At 27.9% G+C, this 9,657-nt stretch overlaps 1 non-coding gene across 1 annotated transcript; it reads left to right on the top strand.

The window, feature by feature from the left end:
- The first annotated feature begins 2,677 nt into the window (after window positions 1-2,677).
- Window positions 2,678-2,777, top strand: LOC111689049. Its single transcript, XR_002762870.2, has one exon. It is a non-coding gene; the product is annotated as a small nucleolar RNA Z279/snoR105/snoR108 (small nucleolar RNA).
- The last annotated feature ends 6,880 nt before the right edge of the window (window positions 2,778-9,657 follow it).

The following is a 9,657-nucleotide window of genomic DNA, read 5'->3' as shown; positions in this document are numbered from 1 at the left end:
AAATGTTTAAAAAAAGTCTCATTTTCAAAATATAACAAACAAGTTTTCAGTTATTTATTCTAGATTTAGCTAAAAAAAATATTTAATTTATGGTTTATAAATTGAAAAATATGAGGAGTTAAGCCAGTAATTAAGTCAAAACTATTAAGATTGGAAAAAGTTAGAATTTTTGTTTAAATTTTGAAAAAAAAACAAACAAACTAGAATTTCGGGTAAATCAATTTCTTTGTCATGCAAAAACATTTAAATTAAAAAAAAATCGAAAACAATTATGCAAATATTAAATACTAAATGTTAAAGTTTTTATGGCAATACTTGTGTAGCAAATAAACCAGGTGAGGTAAGCTAGATTTTAAAAAATTTAACTTAAAAAAAAAACATAAATTATGTGATTAATTAATAAAAAATACGTAATAATTACAGAATATTTTTATAAAATAATAAATATATTTTTAATAAATTTAGACAATTCGCTTGCTGTGCTGTTTAAAATATTTTTACATATTAATGAATATTTATAGACATTTTTATTTGTTACAAAATATTTTTATAAACAAATATAAATTTATAATTAAATAAAATTAACAAGAATCTATGGGGCGCCTATGACTAAAATATTTTTGGAAAAATGTTTTAGACTGAATTAAAAAAAAAAAACCTTAGAAATAGAAAAAGTATTAATCAAATTGAATGTATAGTTGGGCATGACGGACCATATGATACCCTGTAGCGGTGAGTATGTTAAAAAGCTGGATGTTTTTCTAAATAATAAAGATTTTTATGTTAATTTCTAAATAATTTTACTTATTCTTAAAAAAATGGCTCATAAGGGAATAAGAGTAAATATGGGCCTATCCTTATAAATTTTGCCGAGGCCGATAATTACAATAACCGGCAGTGTTTATTTCTTTTAACCTTCAATAAAACTAAGTTTAGCCGATTTTTGTTGACATACTAGAACATTTAACATAATTAAGAGCCATTAACGTCTATCGGGGGTACGTGTGTATGGGGGCTAAGCGAAACAAAACTTCCAAAAAAGGACTTTCAAAGAAGCGGAAAACAAGTAGAATGTACTCCATGGAAATGCTGAAAAAGACCTGAATATATGATGGTTTTCTCATAAGGAGGAAAGTGCTTTTTATTAAACTCGAAATTCACTACTTCTGAAGTCTTTCTAAAAATGTCATTTTGTTCTTTTTCTTAAAAGTTACTTGAAAGACGGACAGACGGACATAGCTAAATCGATTCAGAAATGATTCTGAGCCAATTGGTATACTTAAAGGTGGTTATAGGACCAATTTTATTGTGCGTTACAAACATCAGCACAAACCTAATATACCCTTCCCACTAAAGTTGTGTAGGGTATAAAAAACATATAAAGCTTTGCAAGAAATTTTATAATTTTCGCGTCTTTGAAAGTCACTAAACATAACTTCCATAGAAGATAAAATGTATGACTTTTGATGTGGTGATAAATGTTATTCTTTGTGAAGTACTTCGTTTTTTTTGTTGACATTAGACCGATTTTAATCATTTTCAATGGCGTTCGTCAATTTGTTAAATTTTATCGAATTATCTTGAAAATTGAGACCTATACACCTGGTACAAAAACAGACGGACGGACGGATGGGCATAGCTAAATCAACTCAAAAAGTGATTCTGAGCCGATTAGTTGGTTGGTTAAAGAGGTAGTTTACTACGCGCGAACAGTCAAGTAAAGTCTCCGTTTTGACCTTTTAGTGGGTGTAGCATAAATATTTCTGCGTGTTAAAAATATCAGCAAAAACTCATAAAACTCACCCCACTATAGTGGTGTAGGGTATAAAAATAATAAAAATTAAATTGTTTTTATTAAAATTCAAAAGTAGAAAATTCTACGTTATTTATCTGACGTAGTCCGGAATTGTTATTAATAAAAGAATCTATAAATTTATAGATTTGCATAAATTTGTTTATAAAAATAATTTTATATTGGAGAGAAATAATTCCCAAAAGTCTATTAATATAGTAAAATCTTAAGTTGTTGATATCTAAAACGTCATAATCTTTGGTTTTATTATCAAAAAGCTTATAATAACGGTTTAATATAAAAAAGTTTTCTTTTTAATTAAGATATTATTTTAATATCTTTGCGGTTCACATTCGCACAAAACAAACAATTTAGAAAGAACTTTTTCTAGAACCTTTCAAAAATTTTTTCAGAAATTTAAGGGTCTTTTCTAGAAAAATTTAACAAATATACGAAATTAAACATTTCAACAAAAATATTTATAATTTAATTTTAGTATATTATTTTTTTTATATTTTTAATAAACTTTAAGTTTTTTTCTAATATTTTTCCACAAACAGCGATTTTTTCATTAGACATAAATAACAAAAATTTCTTATCAATCTGGCATCATATACACCAGCTCACGTTTGTAAATTGTTATTGTTTACACTGTTTGTATATATTTTTTATTTCTCTACCCTTCTTTTTATTATTTTCTTCTTTATCATTCTATTTTTAGCTCATTGTGTTTTTCGTGTGTGTGTTTTGTTTTTGTATTTTAATATTATTTTTTAACACACTTCTAACGCGCCACTAGTGTTCAACTAAGAATTCTAGCTAATAATTCTCATTCGTTTTATATTTTTTCTAGAATAAATAATAAAGAAAATCAGCAGCGAATTTGGGAAGTGAAGATTGTGGTTTTAACTGGCTACTTATGCTTGATGATTGTTCGCCCAACCTTTGTTACGACAATAGAACAGTCTTGAAATCATCTGATCCCCCTAAAATATGTATGATAAAACATAAACCTATTTAGGTTCAATAAATTTCATATGTTATAATTCAGATCACTTGATTTGTTTGTTATTTAACTTTATTCCAGAATATTTTTATTTATTTTTTATAAGAGGCTAATAGGGGGTAGGGGTAAATGTAGGTCAATCATTATAAAATGTTGGTAGAGGAATTTACGGATACTTCAAAGAATTTTAACCTTTAAATCATTTTCTGAAGGGGAGTTTGTATGGGGGCTATGGTCAAATTAGGCCCAATTATTATAGAAATCATTAGAGTCACTTAAAATTCAAAAAACTACGTTTTTGCCGACTTTTGTTGAAATAATAAATCATTTAACTTAATTATAAGGCCAAAGACTCTATTCGGAGGGACGGTTGTATTAGGGCTAGTCGAAACATCGGACCTTTTGGCAAAAAAAGGCGTGTGCCAAATTTCATTCAATTATCACAAGGTTTATATGGACAGCCAGCCAGCCAGACGGACGGACATAGCTTAATCGACTGAAAAAACGATTCTACAAGCTCTCCAAAAAATAAATAGCGCATAGTCCAACTCATTTTCAGTACTTTTTAATTAAGAATCTTCAAATTAATTTTATGGTCTAGTCTTAATATAGTCTAGCTTATAGTTAAGTGTAATTTATATTTGTACTCTAACGTATATCTATAGTCTAGTCTATAGTATATTCTATAGTCCAGTCTGGTCTAGTCAGTTTAAAAGGGTGATGTACACATATACATCAAATCCGCGGAAATACATCTAGCCCATTAACGGCCTGATGTGCACTTCTTAGTCTAGTCTGTTTTTTAATCAATAGTCTAGTCTATAATTCAATTCAAGTTATTATCTATATTACAGTCTGTTATCTATAGTCTAGTCTTTTCTATAGTCATATCTAGATTATAGTCTAGTATAAAGTCTATAGTGTAGTCTTTTCTATAGTCTTATTTGGACTATAGTGTAGTCTTTAGTTTAGTCTCTATTTTAGTCCATAGTATAGCCTAAAGTCTAGTATATAGTACAGTCCAATCTTGTGTATAGATAGGATTATTGTATTGTCTATATTATAGCGTACAGTTTTGTCTATTATCCATAGATAAAAAATATATTTATGACAATTTCAACCGCATTATGGATTGGCCAAAGTTTTGTAAATTTTTATGGTAAAGATGAAAATCATGAACTGATCAAGCAAATTTTGCCTCCTAATTGCATCTACTTTTGACAGAATCTCTTAATATCCATAATATACTAGGGTATATATGATCAAAGTAATTCAAATAAAATTCTATGACTTCATTCCCAATTGGCTGGCTGTTCTTTACATAAAATCGCCTCAATTAGCGAACTTAGAAATTTCTAAAGAAATCGAAAACATTTCCATTAACCCTAATTTAAATTTTGGGTGAAACTTTAAACAAACTAAAAAACTATTAAACAATTATTTAATATTCTCAAGATGTTTATCGCTAAAAACAAATAATTTTATGTGTGTTTTTATGTAAGTCTTATTTTGAAATTTTCTTTTTATTTCCATTAAACTATTTAAAATTCTAAACACTTTTTCTGCAATTTGAATTATGTTTTGTGATTAATTTCTGACGATTAATATTTTGTAAAAAAAAATTATTTATCGCAAATGCAAAACAACAAATAACTTTTTTTGGCAAAGACAGTAAAATAAATAAATAAGAAAAAAAATCACAAGAAATTAAAGAAATAAATAAATAAATAAATAAATAAATAAATAAATAAATAAATAAATAAATAAATAAATAAATAAATAAATAAATAAATAAATAAATAAATAATAAATAAATAAATAAATAAATAAATAAATATACTGTTTATGATTAAACAATAAAATATTTTTGCAAAAAAAATGACATGTAACGAAATGAAATAAATAAATTAATTCCTATTATCGGTCAATTGAAAAGAGTGGATATTATATTCGTTTATTGAACCCTTTTCAAAAGTAGATTTAGATGTTTGAATTTAAATAAAAATATATATTGAATAATAACAATTGTCTATAGTAATGGAATAAATTGCAAATGAATCAGCAAAATGTATTCAAATGTTTGCTAAAGGTACTTTATAAATATAAATTAAATCTAATTCTCAAGCTTAAGTTCTAAAAAAATTATAAAATAATTTAATTCTGCAGGCTAAAACTTGTCTTCTGGTACAATTAAAATTCTAAAAATTTAAACAAAAATTTATGTACCTGTTGGCATTTGTATTCAGCAAAATTTATTTAAACTTATTTATTATTTTCTATAATAAATTATGATAAAAAATTAAAATGTAAATAACAATATTATTAGTACAATTCGACCATTTAGTAGGCTACGTCATAGATATTAAGAAGATCAAGTCAAGAACCAATACTCACAGAACCATAATTTTGACTGGACTACAATTTAAATTAGATCTAGGAATATATTAAAGACTAGATTAAAGACAATAGATTAGACTATAGACTAGACTATAGATTAGACTATAGACTAGACTATAGACTAGACTAGACTATATACTAGACTAGACTATATTCTAGACTATAGACTAGACTATAGACTAGACTATAGACTAGACTATAGACTAGACTATAGACTAGACTATAGACTAGACTATAGACTAGACTATAGACTAGACTATAGACTAGACTATAGACTAGACTATAGACTAGACTATAGACTAGACTATAGACTAGACTATAGACTAGACTATAGACTAGACTATAGAATAGACTATAGACTAGACTATAGACTAGACTATAGAAATAGACTTTTGACTATATACTAGACTATACTAAAGGCTTGATATAGACTTGAATTATAGACTAGGCTATAGACAGGACTATAGACTAGACTATAAACAATAATATTATTTGTGTTTGCGCATATACATTTGGTTTAAAATACTCCCCAAAGTAAACTATAAATAATAATTTTAAAAATTTTGCAAACAATTATCTAATTACCAAGCGTCGAATTTAATATATTCTCTATTAAGTAAAAAAGTCAACAGCAATTATTCGACTAAGTAAATAAATATCATTTTCTATAATATGAGAATTTTAAAGTTCTAAACAATTTACAATACTATTTATCCTCAAATTTTTTTGCCACTTGAAAAATGATTTATGATTTTAAATTTTGTTTGTAGATTTCTTAAAATTATTTGTCCAAATGTTTACAAAACAAATTAACAAATTGTTTTAATGTTTTATGTGTCGTACGGACAGACATACATATGAATGTATAGGTTTTTTTGCAGTTAAGCTTTTATTTGTTTATAATCTTTTGCTTACTAGTTTTTGTTAGGTGATTTTTGTTTCTTTTTTTCTTTTTTGTTATTGACAATAGTAAAAAATAGTAAAAAAAAAATCGAAAGACTTAAATATTTGTTTTGTTTATAAACACTTGATGGCGCTTGGAAAGTTTGTTTTTTTCTTATTTTATTTTGGTATTTCATAAAATTTGGACTTAAACGCTTTAGGCGTTTTTTACTACAAGTTTTGTTTATGTTTAATTAATTTATTAAACATACATATTTGGGTGGTAAAATGAGTCAACTAACTGTTGTTGATATGATTAACAATGTTTACGGTTTAAATGTTTTCAATTGCAGACTATTCAAAATTTTAATAATATTTTTTTTTCAGTTTCTGAGGAATTGGTAATGAGATCAATATTGCGTAGCTATGTGTTTGTATATATGACTCACATTTTATTATTTCTTACAATTTACTTAACTATTCGTCAGTTATTTTAATAATAAACTGATAGTCATTGTTAATGAATTGTAGCAAGTACTTAGACTATTAGACGTTCAATTTGAATTTGTACATCCGTTAATAATTCTATAGAATTTCACTAAAATTTTATGCATATTTTTTTTGTTATTATTTTGAAATTTTTTGGCATTTGTTGCTTCTTTAAACCATATGGCAAATAAATAATTGTTGTAAAAATACAACAGCATATTCTAAAAATATTTCATTACAAACATCATTGAATAGAAAGTGTTTATTAATAATAAACGTTTTGTTAATTGTTCTTAATTTATTGAAAACAATATTTTGTTTTGAACATATACAGTTCCCCCTGTCTTTCAGCAATTTACCTGACCGACATGGTTAGTTGGCCATGTTCAAAAAAATATATATTTTAGATGCTGCTAAATACCATAAGCGGAACATTTACCAATAATCATTGTGGTTAGAGATTTAAGTGCTAAAAACTCATAAATATTTATTCCAGCTAATAATAAAGATTAATTTTTATAAAAAAATTTGGAATTCAAAAAATAGATTTCGTAGGAATGAGATATTCTAAATTGTAACAGTTAATACCGACTATACATAAATCTATAGAGGCTGATGATTACACGGACCAGTACATTTTTAACCCTGAAATCAAAGTTTACTTTTCCGGTTAAAATCTCCATCTTGGTGTTAGTGCAATATACCGGGGAAAAGATGTCTGCATGGACTGATGTCAAATATATCCTTGGCCTTTCCTAGGAATGATTGGACAAGGGTTCGAAACGAAGTACCATGTAATGTGGCAATACTGGTGGCAGTTACCCACAGGACTTTTCCTTGCTCGTCAGTGGGTTGAGGTTCACTCAGGATTTACGTAGTGGCTGCGGTTAAAAAAAAAAAAATTTGCTGGGAGAGAATGTTGGATATGTCTGGAGTCTCTCTCTCTGGTGATGTTTCCATCTTAACACATGCCACTTTAGCAACCTATGCTGGATTCCTAAAACCGTTGAGTATCTCTTACTCTTCGCAAAGTAGGGCACCAGTATTTGTTAGGGAATTTTCAGGTGGACACTTTTGGTCTGATAATGGAACTCTTACTCTTAGCGTAGTATGGCGCCAGTTTAGGTTGGGGAATTTTTAGGTTGACACTTATGGTCTGATAATGAAACTGATGTAAGTTAGTGAACGATCAGAAAAGTCTCCTCTGCCCCACAGGATACTAGTACTGATTTAGTATACCTTTTAGTTTAGGAAAGGATTTCAGAACTTGTCCAGGCAATTATTGAGATTGAATTAACTGTAGAAATTCCTACATCATTTCACAGAGGGAAAATAAGTATACACTCCTGGTACCAATTTGAATCCAATTTTTTCAATAACATTCGTTGTCAAGTATTGTTGACAACACTATTGACAATGGTTTGTGAGCTTACCACGTTTGTTATCTTTTAGACAATGGATGTGTATAACATTTAGATTGCGACAATGAATTGTTGCAATGTTGTTGTTGTTGTACTTATGCACTTGACAACGGATGTTATTAAACAATTTTGTGCCGATTTGGAACGTGACGTGTATGTATTTTATTCCCTCTGAGTTGTCATATTATCACGATATAATGGCAATATGGAACCTGACGTGTATGTATTTTATTCCCTCTGAGTTGTCATATTATCACGATATAATGACAATTTCGGACTACCAAATACGTCTCTAGGTGCTTTTGCCGAAACAACAGTGCCATATCAGTAGTGTGGTTTCTTGAGCTTTAAGATGTTAAGGGTAATATATACAGATAATTGATTTCACCTGATGTTGGAGTCACCCTTCTGTTGGCTTTAGACTAATGATTGCTTTTTCCTTGTCTGGGTATGCATTGGGATAGATCCCATGCTGCCTGTAAATCTTCAACGGGGCTACTATGGCAAGAATTGAAATAGCTGTACTTCTGCAAAGTTCTTGTCCACGGAACGGCACAGCCATGTACAAAGATTGTCATCTGAGTTCTGCATAGAAGAATTCAGGGGCGAGTGGTTTACCATTCCCACCGTTAAATAAGGTCGTCAAGGCAGGTGTTCAGGATTGTGGGTCTGTGTTAGTTAACCCTTTACATGTAAAAGTTTGTGGAAAGTTCTTACTGCAAAATGCCAATGTACTTGTTTTTGTTGTCAACGCCCACCTCTTCATGGTTTAACTTATTTCTGATGTTTTTTCCCTATTTCTATTATTTTTCGCAATTTGTATGTTAAAAACTATTACAAATGTCTTTACACACTTCATTTAAAAAAATTAATTACAAAAAAAAAACAACTTAATAGCTAGCCCCCTTGTAATTAGAGTGTATTTCAAAAACCAATCATAAAAATACCACTAAAAACTCGAACAAATTTTTATACCGGAAAAATTTTTACAATGAAATTATTTGTTTTTAAATACTTAAGCGTAAAAAAAATTAGAAAAAAAAACAACTTTATAAACATTTTTCATTTGCATTTGCTTATGACGTCAAATAAACAACTTTATAGATGATTTCCAGCTAGTATTTATTCTGAATTATTGAAAATGTTGAAGTGCGTTTATTATTGTACATTGGGATGGATATTCGTTGGCTACAAGTAACAGATTTTTAAGGTGAAGATAAACATTCGCACACTTTTGTTTTTAATTTTATTTTAAAATTCTCAAATCATCTTTTTTTAATCATGTGAGGTAATGAAAATATTTTCTTCTATTCTCGAACAGAAAAACTATTCGAATAAACATAATCAGATGAAATTAACGTCATCATGTTTTTTTTTTTGTTTTCAGAAAATTGTTAGGAACAACAAAACGGAATTTTGGGAAAAGAAAACTTAGAAAAATACGTATTATACATACATCGATTTTAAGTTTTTAATTTTGAAATATACACAAAATTAAAGAACCGTTTGAAAGAAACCATTGAACTGAACTATTTACTACTAGACTATAGAATTGATAATAGTCTAGACTAGACTATAGACTAGACTATAGACTAGACTATAGACTAGACTATAGACTAGACTATAGACTAGACTATAGACTAGACAATAGACTAGACTATAGACTAGAC

The sequence above is a fragment of the Lucilia cuprina genome, chromosome 6 (assembly GCF_022045245.1).
Source record: "Lucilia cuprina isolate Lc7/37 chromosome 6, ASM2204524v1, whole genome shotgun sequence".
Classification (NCBI taxonomy): domain Eukaryota; kingdom Metazoa; phylum Arthropoda; class Insecta; order Diptera; family Calliphoridae; genus Lucilia; species Lucilia cuprina.
Note: the sequence above shows the minus strand (reverse complement) of the source record. Positions and strands in the feature narration are given on the sequence as shown.